Source organism: Talpa occidentalis, unplaced genomic scaffold (genome assembly GCF_014898055.3).
Source record: "Talpa occidentalis isolate TD23 unplaced genomic scaffold, MPIMG_talOcc4v2.1, whole genome shotgun sequence".
In the NCBI taxonomy this organism is placed as follows: Eukaryota; Metazoa; Chordata; class Mammalia; order Eulipotyphla; family Talpidae; genus Talpa; species Talpa occidentalis.
The window spans coordinates 126,908,302-126,922,795 of record NW_026555331.1 but is presented as its reverse complement, the minus strand read 5'-3'; the positions used below and the strand labels follow the sequence as shown (position 1 = coordinate 126,922,795).

Genomic DNA, 14,494 nt, shown 5'->3' with positions numbered 1-14,494 from the left:
AATTTGGTAAATACCTCAAATTTTCCATTGAAATACAAGATCACAGTTGTTGATTTAAAAAAAAAAAAAGAGACATCTTTCTAGGTATAAATTAGATAACCTAGACTAAGGGCAAAATTAATCCCTATGATTGTGGGCACAACTTCCCTAACAAATTATGAAAACTAAGTCTCTACATATTCAGAGTGATCAGTCAGTAACTTAACTGCCTGCTTACAAAAAAGCCAATATTTCCTGGAGAAATATAATGAAATTCAGAGTCTCGACAGTGTATAATCCACAATAGCCAATGTGAAATTCAAAAAAAAAAAAAAATACTGGACATGCAAAGAAGCAATAGTATAACTTTTAGTCAAAAGGAAAAAAAAGTCAATAAAAAAAGAGCCCAAGATGACCTAGATGTTAAAATTAGCAGTCAAGGTTTTTGAAGAAATAATTATTAAAGGTTCACAACTTATAAAAGTATGATCAAAATGAGTGAACATATGGGCAAATCTCAGAAAAATGAAATTATATAAAAGAACCAAATGTGATTTCAAACTGAAAAATATAAGCATATTTTTAATAAGTGGTTAACTTAATTTGTCATTGAGGAAATACAAATTAAAAACACAATGAAATACCATTTCACTTCCTTGGAATAAATAAATTTGGTAATATTGGCAAGGATGTAGAACAACTAGAACTTTTATATATTGCCAATAGGAGTGTCAAATGATGCAAATACTTAGGAAAAAAAAAGTTTTACCATTTTTCTTATAAAGCAAAACATAAACCTATCCTATGACCTAACATTTCCATTCCTGAGTAATTATTCAAGGAAAATGAAAACATACATCCACACAATACTTGATCAGTAACAAATCAAATGTCTATCAACAAGTGAATATATAAATTATGAACAATTTACATAATTGAGTACTACTCAGCAATAGAAAACCAAGGCATTATTGCTCAACAACACAAATGAATATAAAAGATAGGTTCTTTGAAAAAAGCCAGACACAAAGGTGTCTGTCTGCTTCCTTTTATTTAAAGCTCAAGTACAAGAAAAATATTCCTATGATGATATAATCAAATATAAATGGAAATTTGCCCATATGGAGAGTTAAGTTTGACTGGAAGGGGAATGATATAACTCCTGGAGTGGTGAAAATGTTCCGTATCTTGTTTGAATTGATTTGCACATGGTTGTATCCAACTATTTAACTCACCAAATTGTGTGTATATTTTACCTCAACAAGGTATCAGAGAGTATCTATAGACTGCATAGTCACTGATGAAATATAAATGTCCCAGCACCATTACAAAATATGAACCTATTGTATATAATTATTCCTCACAAAAAACTAACACTATATATAGCTTGTTGTACAGTGAAATATAATACTAAATATAGAAAGCAATGAGAATACCAAAAAAAGGAACAAAAAAATTTCCAATCTTACAAAAGACAGCTTATTTAGGAAAGGGAAACTATGAAGATATTTTCTGTTCCTTATGAAGATCCTTTTTGCCTTCAGGATTCAAACTTATATTCTAATTGGTAAAAATTAAAATTTACCCATTCCTTTGGAGTGGATTCTGTGTCTAGATAATCATAACACGGCATTTTATACTGCATGTTTACTTTATCCTAAAATATTTTAAGAGATAAATAGCGACACATTGAAAACTTACACTCTGATAGAATTAGTTGTCACTAGAGTTGTGTGATTTTTTTTTTTATGTCTCTCTGAAGTTTTATTTTTTTTTTAAATAATAAATTTTATTTTATATTCCCCCATACAATTGCAACGCCCCATTCTGACCCCAATCCTTCCCTCCGCCCCCCACACCCCAAAAAGTGTCTCTGGTTCATAGTTTTTTATTGATTTTGATTTTCACTTTCTTATATTCATTTTCCTGGTCCCTTATCTAAGTTTTCTAGATTCCAGCTATGAGTGAGACCATCCGGTATTTTTCTTTTTCTTTTTGGCTTATTTCGCTGAGCATGATCCCTTCCAGCTCCATCCATGTTGCTGCAAATGGCATGTGTTTATCTTTTTTGAATGCTGAGTAATATTCCATGGTATATATGTACCACATCTTCTTGATCCAGTCATCTATTTTTGGGCATTTGGGTTGTTTCCAAAGCTTAGCTATTGTAAACAGTGCTGCTATAAACATAGGGGTGCAGGTGCTCTTTGGAATTGATGTTTCTGTGTCCTTTGGGTAAATACCTAGGAGTGGAATTGCTGGATCATATGGAAGCTCTATGTTTAGTAGGTCCAGAAATCTCCACACAGCTCTCCATAGTGGTTGGACCAGTTTGCACTCCCACCAACAGTGCAGAAGAGTTCCTTTTTCTCCACACCCTCGCCAACATTTGTTGTTGCTAGTTTTTTTAATATGTGCCATTCTCACTGGTGTGAGATGGTATCTCATGGTAGTTTTGATTTGCATTTCCCTGATTACAAGTGATGTTGAACATTTTTTCATATGCCTGTTGGCCATTTGCATTTCCTCTTCAGAGAAGTTTCTTTTTAGCTCTTCTTCTTTTTAGCTCTTTTTAGCCCATTTTTTGACTGGGTTATTTTCTTTGTTGTTGCTGAGTCTCATCAGCTCTTTGCAGATTTTTGTGATCAGTCCTTTATCATTAGTGTTGGGTGCAAAAATGTTCTCCCAGTTGGTGGGGTTTCTCTTTGTTTTTGTTATTGTCTCTTTTGCTGTGCAGAAGCTCTTTAATTTGATGTAGTCCCAGCTGTTTATCTTTGCCTTCACTATCACTGCTTTGGGTGATGTGTCTGTAAAGATGTCTTTGATGTGCAAATCCCGTAGTGTTTCGACTATATTTCCTTCTATGTATTTTATGGTTTCAGGTCTTATGTCTAGTTCTTTAATCCATTTTGAGTTGATTTTGTGTATGGTGTGAGGTAGTAGTCAAGCTTCATTCTTTTGCATGTAGCGACCCAGTTTTCCCAGCACCATTTATTGAACAAACTTTCTTTGCTCCAATACATAGTCTTTGCTCCTTTGTCAAAGATTAGCTGACCATAAATCTGTGGGTTTATTTCTGGATTTTCTATTCGATTCCATTGGTCTGTATGTCTGTTCTTGTGCCAATACCATGCAGTTTTGATGATTATGGCTTTGTAGTATAGTTTGAAGTCTGGGAGTGTGATGCCTCCATTTCCTTCTTTTTTTTTCAGTAGAGCTTTGGCTTTGGCTATTCGGAGTTTTTGGTGATTCCATATGAATTTCATCAATAATTGTTCTATTTCTTTGAAGAATGCCATTGAAATTTTGATTGGAATAGCATTGAATCTGTATATTGCTTTTGGTAGGATGGCCATTTTAATAATGTTTATTCTTCCAATCCATGAGCAGGGGATGTCTTTCCATTTCTTTGTGTCTTCTTCTATTTCTTTTAACAGTGTTTTATAGTTTTCTCCTTTACCTCTTTTGTTAGATTTATTCCCAAATATTTGATTTTTTTTTTTTGTTTCAATAATAAAAGGGATGGTTTTTTTTTTGATTTCTTCTTCTTCAGATTTATTGTTTGTGTATAGGAAGGCTACTGACTTTTGCGTGTTGATTTTGTATCCTGCCACTTTACTGAATTGATTGATGAGTTGAATTAGTTTTTCTGTGGAGATTTTGGGGTTCTCTATGTATATTATCATATCATCTGCAAATAGTGATAGTTTGACTTCTTCTTTTCCTATTTGGATTCCTTGGATGTCTTTCTCTTGTCTTATTGCTCTGGCTAGGACTTCCAGTATTATATTGAAAAGCAGTGGTGAGAGTGGACATCCTTGTCTTGTTCCAGATCTTAATGGAATTGCTTTCAGCTTTTCACCATTGAGAATGATACTGGCTGTTGGCTTGTCATAGATGGCCTTTATGATTTGAGGTATGTTCCTTGTATCCCAAGAATTTCAAGGGCTTTTATCATGAATGGGTGTTGCACTTTGTCGAAAGCTTTCTCAGCATCTATTGATATTATCATATGGTTTTTATATTTCTTTTTGTTGATGTGTTGGATAACGTTGATTGATTTTCGGATGTTAAACCATCCTTGTGCCCCTGGAATGAATCCAACTTGGTCGTGGTGAATTATCTTATGGATACATTGTTGGATTCTGATAGCTAAAATTTTATTGAGGATTTTTGCATCAGTGTTCATTAGGGAGATTGGCCTATAGTTTTCCTTTTTTTGTGTTGTCCTTATTCGGTTTTGGTATTAGTGTAATATTGGCTTCATAGAACGTGTTTGGTATTGTCCCTTCCTTCTCAATTTTTTGGAAGAGTTTGTGAAGGATAGGCACTAATTCGTCTCTGAATGTTTGGTAGAATTCATTTGAAATCCATCAGGTCCTGGCTTTTGTTTTTGGGGAGGTTTTTGATTACCATTTCAATTTCGCTGCTTGTAATTGGTCTGTTTAGGTGTTCTATTTCTTCTTTATCTAGCTTTGGGTGATTGTAGAGTTGTAGGAATTTGTCCATCTCCTCTAGATTGTTGAACTTGTTTCCATATAACTGTTCATAGTAGTTACTGATTATTCTTTTGATTTCTGCTGTGTCCGTTGTGATTTCTCCTCTTTCATTTATGATCCTGGGTATTTGTGCTTTCTCCCTTTTTTCCTTTGTGAGCCTGGCTAGGGGTTTGTCTATTTTATTGATTTTTTCAAAGAACCAGCTCTTGGTTTCATTGATCTTTTGGATTGTTTTTTTAGTTTCAATTTCATTTATTTCTGCTTTGGTTTTTATTATTTCTTTTTCTACTGGTTTTGGGGTTTTTTTGTTGTTCTTTTTCTAGATCTCTGAGCTTCGAGATTAGGTTGTTTCTTTGAGTTCTTTCTTGTTTTTTGATGTGAGCTTCTATTGCTATATATTTTCTCTCTTATTACTTCTTTTGCTGCATCCCATACATTTAGGATATTGGTGTCCTCCTTGTCATTCAATTCAAAGAATTTTTTAATTTCTTCTTTGATCTCCTCGTTAGTCCAGTGGTCTTCCAGTAGTGTGGTTTTTAATCTCCATGAGGTAGGATAGTTCCTTGCCTTCTTTTTATGATTTATTTCTAGTTTGATGCCTTCGTGGTCAGAAAAGATGGTTGGTATGATTTCAGTCTTGGTGTATCTGTTGATGTTTGTCTTGTGCCCCAGTATGTGATCGATCCTGGAGAATGATCCGTGTGCGCTTGAGAAAAATGTGTACTCCGTTTTTTTTGGGTTTAGTGTTCTATAGATGTCTGTTAAGCCCAAATGCTCTAGGTCCTTATTTAGAGCTTTAGTTTCTTTACTTATTTTTTGTCTTGTTGATCTATCCATTGTTGATAGTGGTGTGTTGAAGTCTCCCACTACGTATGGTTTTCTCTGATGTCTGTTTTCAGAGAGGACAACAGTTGTCTGATATATTTTGGTGCTCTTTCGTTTGGTGAGTATATGTTAATGAGTGTTATTTCTTCTTGAAGTATTGTCCCCTTGATCATAATGTAGTGACCAATGGGGTCTCTTTTTATTTTTTTGAGTTTGAAGTCTGTTTTATCTGATATAAGTATAGCAGTTCCTGCTTTCTTTTTTGGCCCATTTGCTTGTAGGATTGTTTTCCATCCTTTGACTTTGAGCCTATTTTTATCTTTTGTAGCTAAATGTGTTTCCTGGAGACAGCAAAAGGTTGGGTTTTGTTTCTTAATCCAGGCTGCAACTCTGTGTCTTTTTATTGAAGAGTTTAGTCCATTTACATTTAGAGTTAATATTGATATGTTAGCATCTGTATTTGCCATTATGTTTGTCTTTCTTTTGATTTTATTTATTTATTCTTTTAATAACTTTTTTTTTTCTGGTCTTCTTTCGTTGTTATTCGTCCCTCTGAGGTTCTGGCTTTAGGATTCCTTGTAGTATTTTTTGGAGTGGGGGTTTTATTCGTAATGAAATTCCGGAGTTTCTCTTTGTCTGGGAAGGTCCATATTCTTTCTTCATGGAGGAAAGAGAGCTTTGCGGGATAGAGTATTCTTGGTTGGCATCTGTTTTCTTGAAGTCTGTTGACTATGTCCCTCCACTCTCTCCTTGCCCGTAGTGTTTCTTCAGAGAAGTCTGATGTCAGCCTGATTGGTTTTCCTTTGAATGTTATCTGTGTCTTCCCTCTTGTCAGCTTCATTATTTTTTCCTTGTCCTGGATTCTTGGGAGCTTTACTATTATGTGTCTTGCTGTGTTTTTCCTTTCGTCGTGGAAGTTTGGTGTTCTTCTTGCTTCTTGTATATCAATTTTCAGCTCCTTCTTCGCATTTGGGAAGTTTCTTCAATTATCTCCTGGAATATTTTCTCTGTTCCTACATCTCTCTCCTCTCCTTCTGGAATTCCTATAACTCTTATATTTCCTTTCCTCATGGAGTCAGATAGTTCCCGAAGTCTTTCTTCATTCTTTTTCCTTCGTACTCTCTCTTTTCTTTCTGTTTTGGTTCTTTTTATTTCTGTGTCTTCAAGAGTACTTATTCGTTCTTCCATTTCATCTATTCTGCTTTCATTGCTTTTCCCAGAGTTCTTTAGTTCCTCCATTAATTCTTTGATCTCCTGCATTTCTTTTATTTCCCTCTTTAGGGACTCTATTTCCTTCTTCTGATCTATCACTTTTTTAATCATGGCAATTTTAAATTCTCTTTCTGGAAGGCTCAGAAGTTCTTCCAAGTTGCTGTCGTTGCAATCTGGGGAGTGGTTTTCTTTTTGTGGTGTGCTTCTTTCCTGAGGAGTTGTTAGGTTGCATGTGGTTCTTCTACTCCCTACTGTCTGTTTTCTAATTTGTCGTATGCGTTGGGACACTGCGTTGCTCGGACTGACTGGCATCTTGGGTGAACTTCTCCGCTCCCCTCTGGCTCTTCCAGGAGCCATCTCTGTCTTCTGGGGGAGCTTTCTGCTGGTTTTAGGCAGTTTTTACTGAAGAAATGTCCCTGTTCTAAAATGGCAAAGCGGGATGCAGTCCCTGCGCCTCCGGTTTCAGGCACACTCTTCTGCGCCCCCGGTCTGCCCCGGACTTGGGTGCCTGCTCCCTCTGTGGGCTCAGACTGCTGGTCGGAAGGGGCCTGGCGTGGGGTGGGCTAACTTCCCGGCTGGCCACTGGGTCCTCCAGAAGCCTTCTGCCCTTTTCAAGCAGTCTTAAGAAATTTCCTGTTCTATGGGGTGTTAGTGACTTTTTTTTCCTGGTCGCTAGGTGGCGCCAGAGATCTCTCCTATTGTCCTTGGGGGGCTGTTTTTCGCCCCCCCCCCCACCCCGTGGGACAGGGAACAGAGCGGGAATGGTAGGGTACACCTCAACAGCTTTGGGGTGCTGTGTCTGCCTTGTGCCCCACCGTCGTGGGGAACCCACGCCCCTAATTTCATGCCCCGGGTCTCAGTTCAAAGCCCTCAGGTCCAGGACGCGGGCTGTAGCCCAGTTCAGTGGCGCGGGAATGGCGCCTTTTGCACCCGGCTCCCGTGCCTGGGTGCCTGGTTCCTGCTTACTCAGGGAGGGACCTTCACCTCAGTGAGGACCTCCGCGCGTCTCCCCGCAAGCCTAGGTCGCAGGCGCGGGGACCTGGGCCGCTGAGATCCCGGTCCGCGTTTTCTTTTCAAGCTCGCCAAGCGTGCCGCTTTCCCGCACAAGCTTACCGGCAGCCCGGGCTGTGTGCGCGTCTCCCGGGGTCTTTGTTCTTCTCTAATGGCGCCAGGAGCCGTTCGCTCACCGCCGCGGCGAATCCTGCGGGGTTCGCCTCAGCTCCCGTTCACGGGGTGTGGTGGCTGCAATAGTTCCTTTCCACTCCCAGTCCTGCTTGCTGCGTCGTTTGTTCTTGTCGGTCGTTTTAGTGTGTTGTTTTCCTCCTCTCTGCTGGTCGGATAGTGCCGCCTCTGTGGGCGGGGGAGGGGAGCAGGGTTCTGCGCTTCCCTCCCTTCTAGTCCTCTTTTATGGCCACTTTCTTCTTCGGGTAGTTTGCTGGAGTCACCCGTTTATCTTCCGTGTCCCAGTTCTCTCTGGGCCCTGCTGCTTTTCCTCCCTATTAACTTTTTTTAATGGGAGATCTTACTCGCAGCGTCTCTTCGCCGCCCTCTGTTGTGTGATTATTTTTAAGGCAAAAAGAAGTGTGTCATTCTACAGCAATCATTCTAAATGAGTGCTACACATTAGAATCACCTAGGCATATTTCAAAGCATTATATACCAATGCTTACATCGCACTAATTAAAGCCCATAAGTCTTTTTTTCACAGGAGGGAAAGTGACTGACTCACTTTAGGTGTGACTATTCCTGTTTCAACCAATGATGGCTGAGGAGTGGGAAGGCATTGAATAAATAGGTCTGGAGGTCCATAGCTACACATTAGCAGCCAAGCACATAGAAGTTAATATATATTTTTAAAGATGTATTTATTTATTTATACAAGCACTGGGTACAGTCAGTAGCACGGGAGAGTGAGAGAATTCACCAGAGCCAGAGCGGGGAACAGAACAGGCAGACTGACGAAACACACTGCTGAGGGGAGCAGTGGGCACTGCAAGAGAGGTCTGCGTGCTATGTGAGACCCTCGCCTGGTGGCCGGGGATCGAACTGCTGCTCAACCGCTATGCCACCAGGGGAGGCCCAGAAGTTAGTATTTGTAGAGATTAGACAAACAGCCCTCAATCCATTCAGACAGAGAGAATTTTTAAAACATGGTAAGAACATAATCAAGCCCATCATTTCAAAAGATAACTATAGTAGCAATATAAAAAAAAATAGATGGGAACAGAGAATAACCAGATTCAGAGACAGAGTCCAGTTAGGAAATACTAAAAAAATATGCCAAGCAAAAAAACATTAAAAACCTGGATTTGGACAGCACTAGTAGCAATAAAAAGGCATGCTTGGATACCAGACAAATTTCAGAGATTGAATGGACAAGACTTTGATACAGGCAGTGAGGAAAGGTAAAAAAAGAAAAGATCACTCAAAGATTTCTATCTTGAGCAATGGTTTGTTGATAGCTAAGACATAGGAAACAGGAAATAAGCAACAAGGTTTGAATGGAAATAAATGAGCCATAAATTGAATGACAGATCCAAAACTCAAGAAATTGTTGAGAAAACAACTTTTGAAAGACTCATAGGTAATAAATAGTTGGAATTCTAGGGTTTCATGAGATTATTTCAGGACAATTATGTAAAGTGAAAAAGATGGTAGCTCCCTTGGAAAACTAGCGGAAGAGCCAAAAGTGGAGGAAAATAAAAGAGCAGAAACAGACATATTGGAAGAATAAGAGATAACTGTGTCTTCACAAGGACAGAAGTGATCAAAAATGCTAAATTCTGTTGGGAGGCTGAGAGCTGAAAAAGGCTAGTGTATTTGACAGTCACATTATGGCTGACCTTTCTCTGAGCAATTTCAGTAGAGTGGTGGGGGTGGAAGCCAGATTGTAGTGGGTTGAGAAGTGAAATAGAGAAGAGGAAATGGAAACAGTGCCCATGCCCTGCTCTTTCCAAAAATGTGCATAAACAAAACTATGTATCAGTATATAATGATTTATTCTATAAAAACATTTTATCACTATATTGAGTTAGACTAGGCCTAAATCATTAAGAAAGCTCCAATTTGAACCATGGATTCCTGACTCCCATATATTTAGAGATCTCATTTTTCAATAAATTCTGTGGCCCTTTAGAAAGTAAGATTCAATGACATTATATTTTTATTTCCAAGGTATTGTCTCTAACGATTTTTCTCACCATCATTCCTTTTTACTCCATCTCAACTTGCAGACACATGACCTTTTTGCCGATCTCATTAAAGCTTGTGCTCATTTTCTCAAGTTTCCTATCAATCGGGGTAATTGCTTCCTACACAAAACCCACTCTCCTATTAACTGGCTCATTACCTTGAGTAAAAAGTTCAGAAACTTTTTCAAACTGAACTCACTGCAGTGTCCTGAAAAGAAACTACTTCTGAAGATGCTGACACATATGTAAGCCAAAACATTTTGGGAGTTGAATTCACTGTTTTACAAATCCAACTCATATCTTGTCAAGTTCTTACTTGCACCAGTTTTGCTCCCTCACTATATCATATTATGTACATTTATATATATGTACACTTATTATCCTCCTAGGCATAATAGTGGCAAACACACAGAGTTGGAGAGGGAAAAATCAGTCAATGTGTTGATTACAATTCTATCTGTGTTGATAGAACTATTGTGGTTCAGAAAAGAATGGTATTAAAGCTTTTCTAGTTCTCTCTCTGGTTAAAGACAATTAGGTTAGTAAACATTTCAACTCATTATCTCCATGCTAACTAGTTTTATCTTTGCATTTTTGAGGCTTACCTTTCTGATGCTGAGCATTCTAAAAACTCTTTGCTTCTTAAGATCAGTGAGAAACACTAAGAGATATGAAGTGGGGAAAAAAAAGATTTTTAAAAAGATGTGATAATATAAATGATCCAAATTCATTATACCTAATGAGTAATCTAAATTCTTTGGTAGTACAGATAAACATCCTCTCAAATCTATTTTTTTTTAAATGTACCTTTGTAAGTTTAAGACATTCATAACTTCAAGTGAAATTTTACCTCCTAAAAAGAACTAAAACTCCACAGCATACCACCATTCTTGTTAATTTTTATTTAGCCCACTATGTTACATGATGGGCACCGTGACATAGAGATATGAGCCTGGCTTTGTGTCTTCAAGGACATGGCATGTGTTGTGGGGACAGGATATGCTATCTGTAGGGAACTAAATAATATAAGATAGCATAAGTTCAGTGAGACGTGAATAGTATAAATATTAAAAGTTAAGAGACTGCAAAACAAAGCACTACCATACCAATATGGAAAAATTAGGAAAGTTTTCATGAAGTCCTCCTGTGCTGGATGGTGAAGGAAGTATAAAAGGTGGATTAGCAACAAGGCCTAGGAAAGACATTGTAAGAAGAGGAGACATCTTGAACAATGATGCAGAGGAGATGTAGAATTGCTTAAGATCAACTAGACCAAATCTGGCCTAATGGTATGGAAGTGCCTTTTGTGCTCTGGGGAAGGTTAGCCACCATATAAAAAGTCTAACTGCCAGACACTTTTTGGGGGGTGGGGGGCGGGAGGGGAAGGATTGGGGTCAGAATGGGGCGTTTGCAATTGTATGGGGGAATATAAAAATAAAATTTAATATTTAAAAAAAAAAACAGTAAGGCAACTAAAAAAAAAAAAAAAAAAAGAAAGGGAGCGAGGGAGGAGCACAGGGGACTGAGGTGATGGTGCACGGAAGCACTGGTGAAGGAAACTATGGGGACTAAACCTGAGGGGGTGGGGGAAGTAAATATTGTATAAAAATGAACAACGATGTAAAAAAATTTTTTTAATAAAAAAAATTTATATTGAAAAAAAAAAAAAAAGTCTAACTGCCATGAGCCCACCATTCTATAAGAAGCCAAATTTATCCATGTGAAGAGGTTATGCAGGGAATTGAATACATTGGCCCTGAGCTTACAGCTCCCACTCTAAATGCCTGGAATGTAAGGGAGGCCATCATGGAAGTGGATCCTCCAGGAGTGGTCAAGCTGCCCAGCTTATACCCCTGCCGACTCGGCGTAAATTCAGAATTTTGAATATATAAGTGCTGGATACTATTTTACAACACTAAATTTGGGGATTAATCACAGCCTTTTTCCTTGATGTGCATTAAAATTGTTACAGAAGCAAAATTTATCTGTGGGATCTCTTGCTTCACTATTAAGTCTTTAATTCTTCACTTCCATTACCATGACTTTATTTTTAAATTCCAAGTCCATGATGAATGGTTACCTTTTCTTGTTTTAAAGTTCAAAGTGTCCCTCCTAATGCTATCTTTTCACCAAAGAAGATAGGAATATCTTTTAAGATGCAAATGCTGAAAGGAGCTGGGGGAGTCTGTAATGAAGAAAAAAGAAAAGGAAATGTGAAAAAAAAGCACCACATGGGAGCACAAAACACCCAACTTAAGCTATATTTATTCAAGCTATCGAGCTCACAAATTTTTTTTTTTTTTGCTTAATTTCTCTAAGCAAACATGTTATTTGTTGCAATGTTTTTCTCAATTGAGAAAAAGCTAGTGACTGTGGTTGTTTTATAAACCTCATGTTCCAATTTATTATAGGCTAAAATCAACTTGGCAGATATTTTTAAATAACCAACAAACCAAAGACTTTTTCCATCTGAGGCTTTAAAAAAAAAAAATGTGAGGTGAACTAGAAAGTGAAACAAAAAAATGATTATACTTCTTTTCAACTACTCAGCCACGCTTCTTTTTAGCTGGTCTGATAATTCAATGGAAAATTTCCTTTGAAAAACATGTTCTCCTAAAACTAAGTAGCACATATTTTAATTCAACACAAAAATCTTAGTAATATTTTCAGTCCTCACCACTACTAACTATTTGGAATTAGACAAATTTAGAATTTAAATCTACTCTCTGTCACTACAGATTTGTTTGCATTTTGTAGAATTTTTATAAGAAATATAATATGTATTGTTTTAATAACAAAAGGGATGGTTTTTTTATTTCTTCTTCTTCAGATTTATTGTTTGTGTATAGGAAAGCTACTGACTTTTGCGTGTTGATTTTGTATCCTGCCACTTTACTGAACTGACTGATGAGTTGAATTAGTTTTTCTGTGGAGTTTTTGGGGTTCTCTATGTATAATATCATATCATCTGCAAATAGTGATAGTTTGACTTCTTCTTTTCCTATTTGGATTCCTTGGATGTCTTTCTCTTGTCTTATTGCTCTGGCTAGGACTTCCAGTATTATATTGAAAAGCAGTGGTGAGAGTGGGCATCCTTGTCTTGTTCCAGATCTTAATGGAATTGCTTTCAGCTTTTCACCATTGAGAATTGTACTGGCTGTTGGCTTGTCATAGATGGCCTTTATGATGTTGAGGTATGTTCCTTGTATCCCAAGAATTTCAAGGGCTTTTATCATGAATGGGTGTTACACTTTGTCGAAAGCTTTCTCAGCATCTATTGATATTATCATATGGTTTTTATATTTCTTTTTGTTGATGTGTTGGATAACGTTGATTGATTTTCTGATGTTAAACCATCCTTGTGTCCCTGGAATGAATCCTACTTGGTCGTGGTGAATTATCTTATGGATACATTGTTGGATTCTGATAGCTAAAATTTTATTGAGGATTTTTGCATCAGTGTTCATTAGGGAGATTGGCCTATAGTTTTCCTTTTTTGTGTTGTCCTTGTTCGGTTTTGGTATTAGTGTAATGTTGGCTTCATAGAACGTGTTTGGCTTCATAGAACGTGTTTCCTTCTCAATTTTTTGGAAGAGTTTGTGAAGGATAGGCACTAATTCGTCTCTGAATGTTTGGTAGAATTCATTTGTAAATCCATCAGGTCCTGGGCTTTTGTTTTTGGGGAGGTTTTTGATTACCATTTCAATTTCGCTGCTTGTAATTGGTCTGTTTAGGTGTTCTATTTCTTCTTTATCTAGCTTTGGGTGATTGTAGAGTTGTAGGAATTTGTCCATCTCCTCTAGATTGTTAAACTTGTTTCCATATAACTGTTCATAGTAGTTACTGATTATTCTTTTGATTTCTGCTGTGTCCATTGTGATTTCTCCTCTTTCATTGATGATCCTGTTTATTTGTGCTTTCTCCCTTTTTTCCTTTGTGAGCCTGGCTAGGGGTTTGTCTATTTTATTGATTTTTTCAAAGAACCAGCTCTTGGTTTCATTGATCTTTTGGATTGTTTTTTTAGTTTCAATTTCATTTATTTCTGCTTTTGTTTTTATTATTTCTTTTCTTCTACTGGTTTTGGGGTTTTTTTGTTGTTCTTTTTCTAGATCTTTGAGCTTCGAGATTAGGTTGTTTCTTTGAGTTCTTTCTTGTTTCTTGATGTGAGCTTCTATTGCTATATATTTTCCTCTTATTACTTCTTTTGCTGCATCCCATACATTTAGGATATTGGTGTCCTCCTTGTCGTTCAATTCAAAAAATTTTTTAATTTCTTCTTTGATCTCCTCATTAGTCCAGTGGTCTTCCAGTAGTGTGGTTTTTAATCTCCATGAGGTAGTAAAGTTCCTTGCCTTCTTTTTATGGTTTATTTCTAGTTTGATGCCTTCATGGTCAGAAAAGATGGTTGATATGATTTCAATCTTGGTGTATCTGTTGATGTTTGTCTTGTGCCCCCGTATGTGATCGATCCTGGAGAATGATCTATGTGCGCTTGAGAAAAATGTGTACTCTAAAATCAAATATTTGGGAATAAATCTAACAAAAGAGGTAAAGGACCTATACAAAGAAAACTATAAAACACTGTTAAAAGAAATAGAAGAAGACACAAAGAAATGGAAAGACATCCCCTGCTCATGGATTAGAAGAATAAACATTATTAAAATGGCCATCCTTCCAAAAGCAATCTACAGATTCAATGCTATTCCAATCAAAATTTCAATGTCATTCTTCAAAGAAATAGAACAATTATTGATGAAATTCATATGGAATCACAAAAAACACCGAATA

At 37.1% G+C, this 14,494-nt stretch overlaps 1 protein-coding gene across 1 annotated transcript in view; it reads right to left on the bottom strand.

The window, feature by feature from the left end:
* FOXP2 (forkhead box P2) overlaps positions 1-14,494 on the bottom strand; it is a 1,127,785-nt gene that overhangs the window by 1,105,151 nt on the left and 8,140 nt on the right. Inside the window, exons 2-3 of the mRNA XM_054692568.1 lie at positions 11,787-11,891; positions 10,312-10,367 (exon numbers count right to left, since the gene is read on the bottom strand). The gene's annotated coding sequence lies outside the window, so the exon portion shown is untranslated. The remainder of the gene's footprint in view (positions 1-10,311; positions 10,368-11,786; positions 11,892-14,494) is intronic.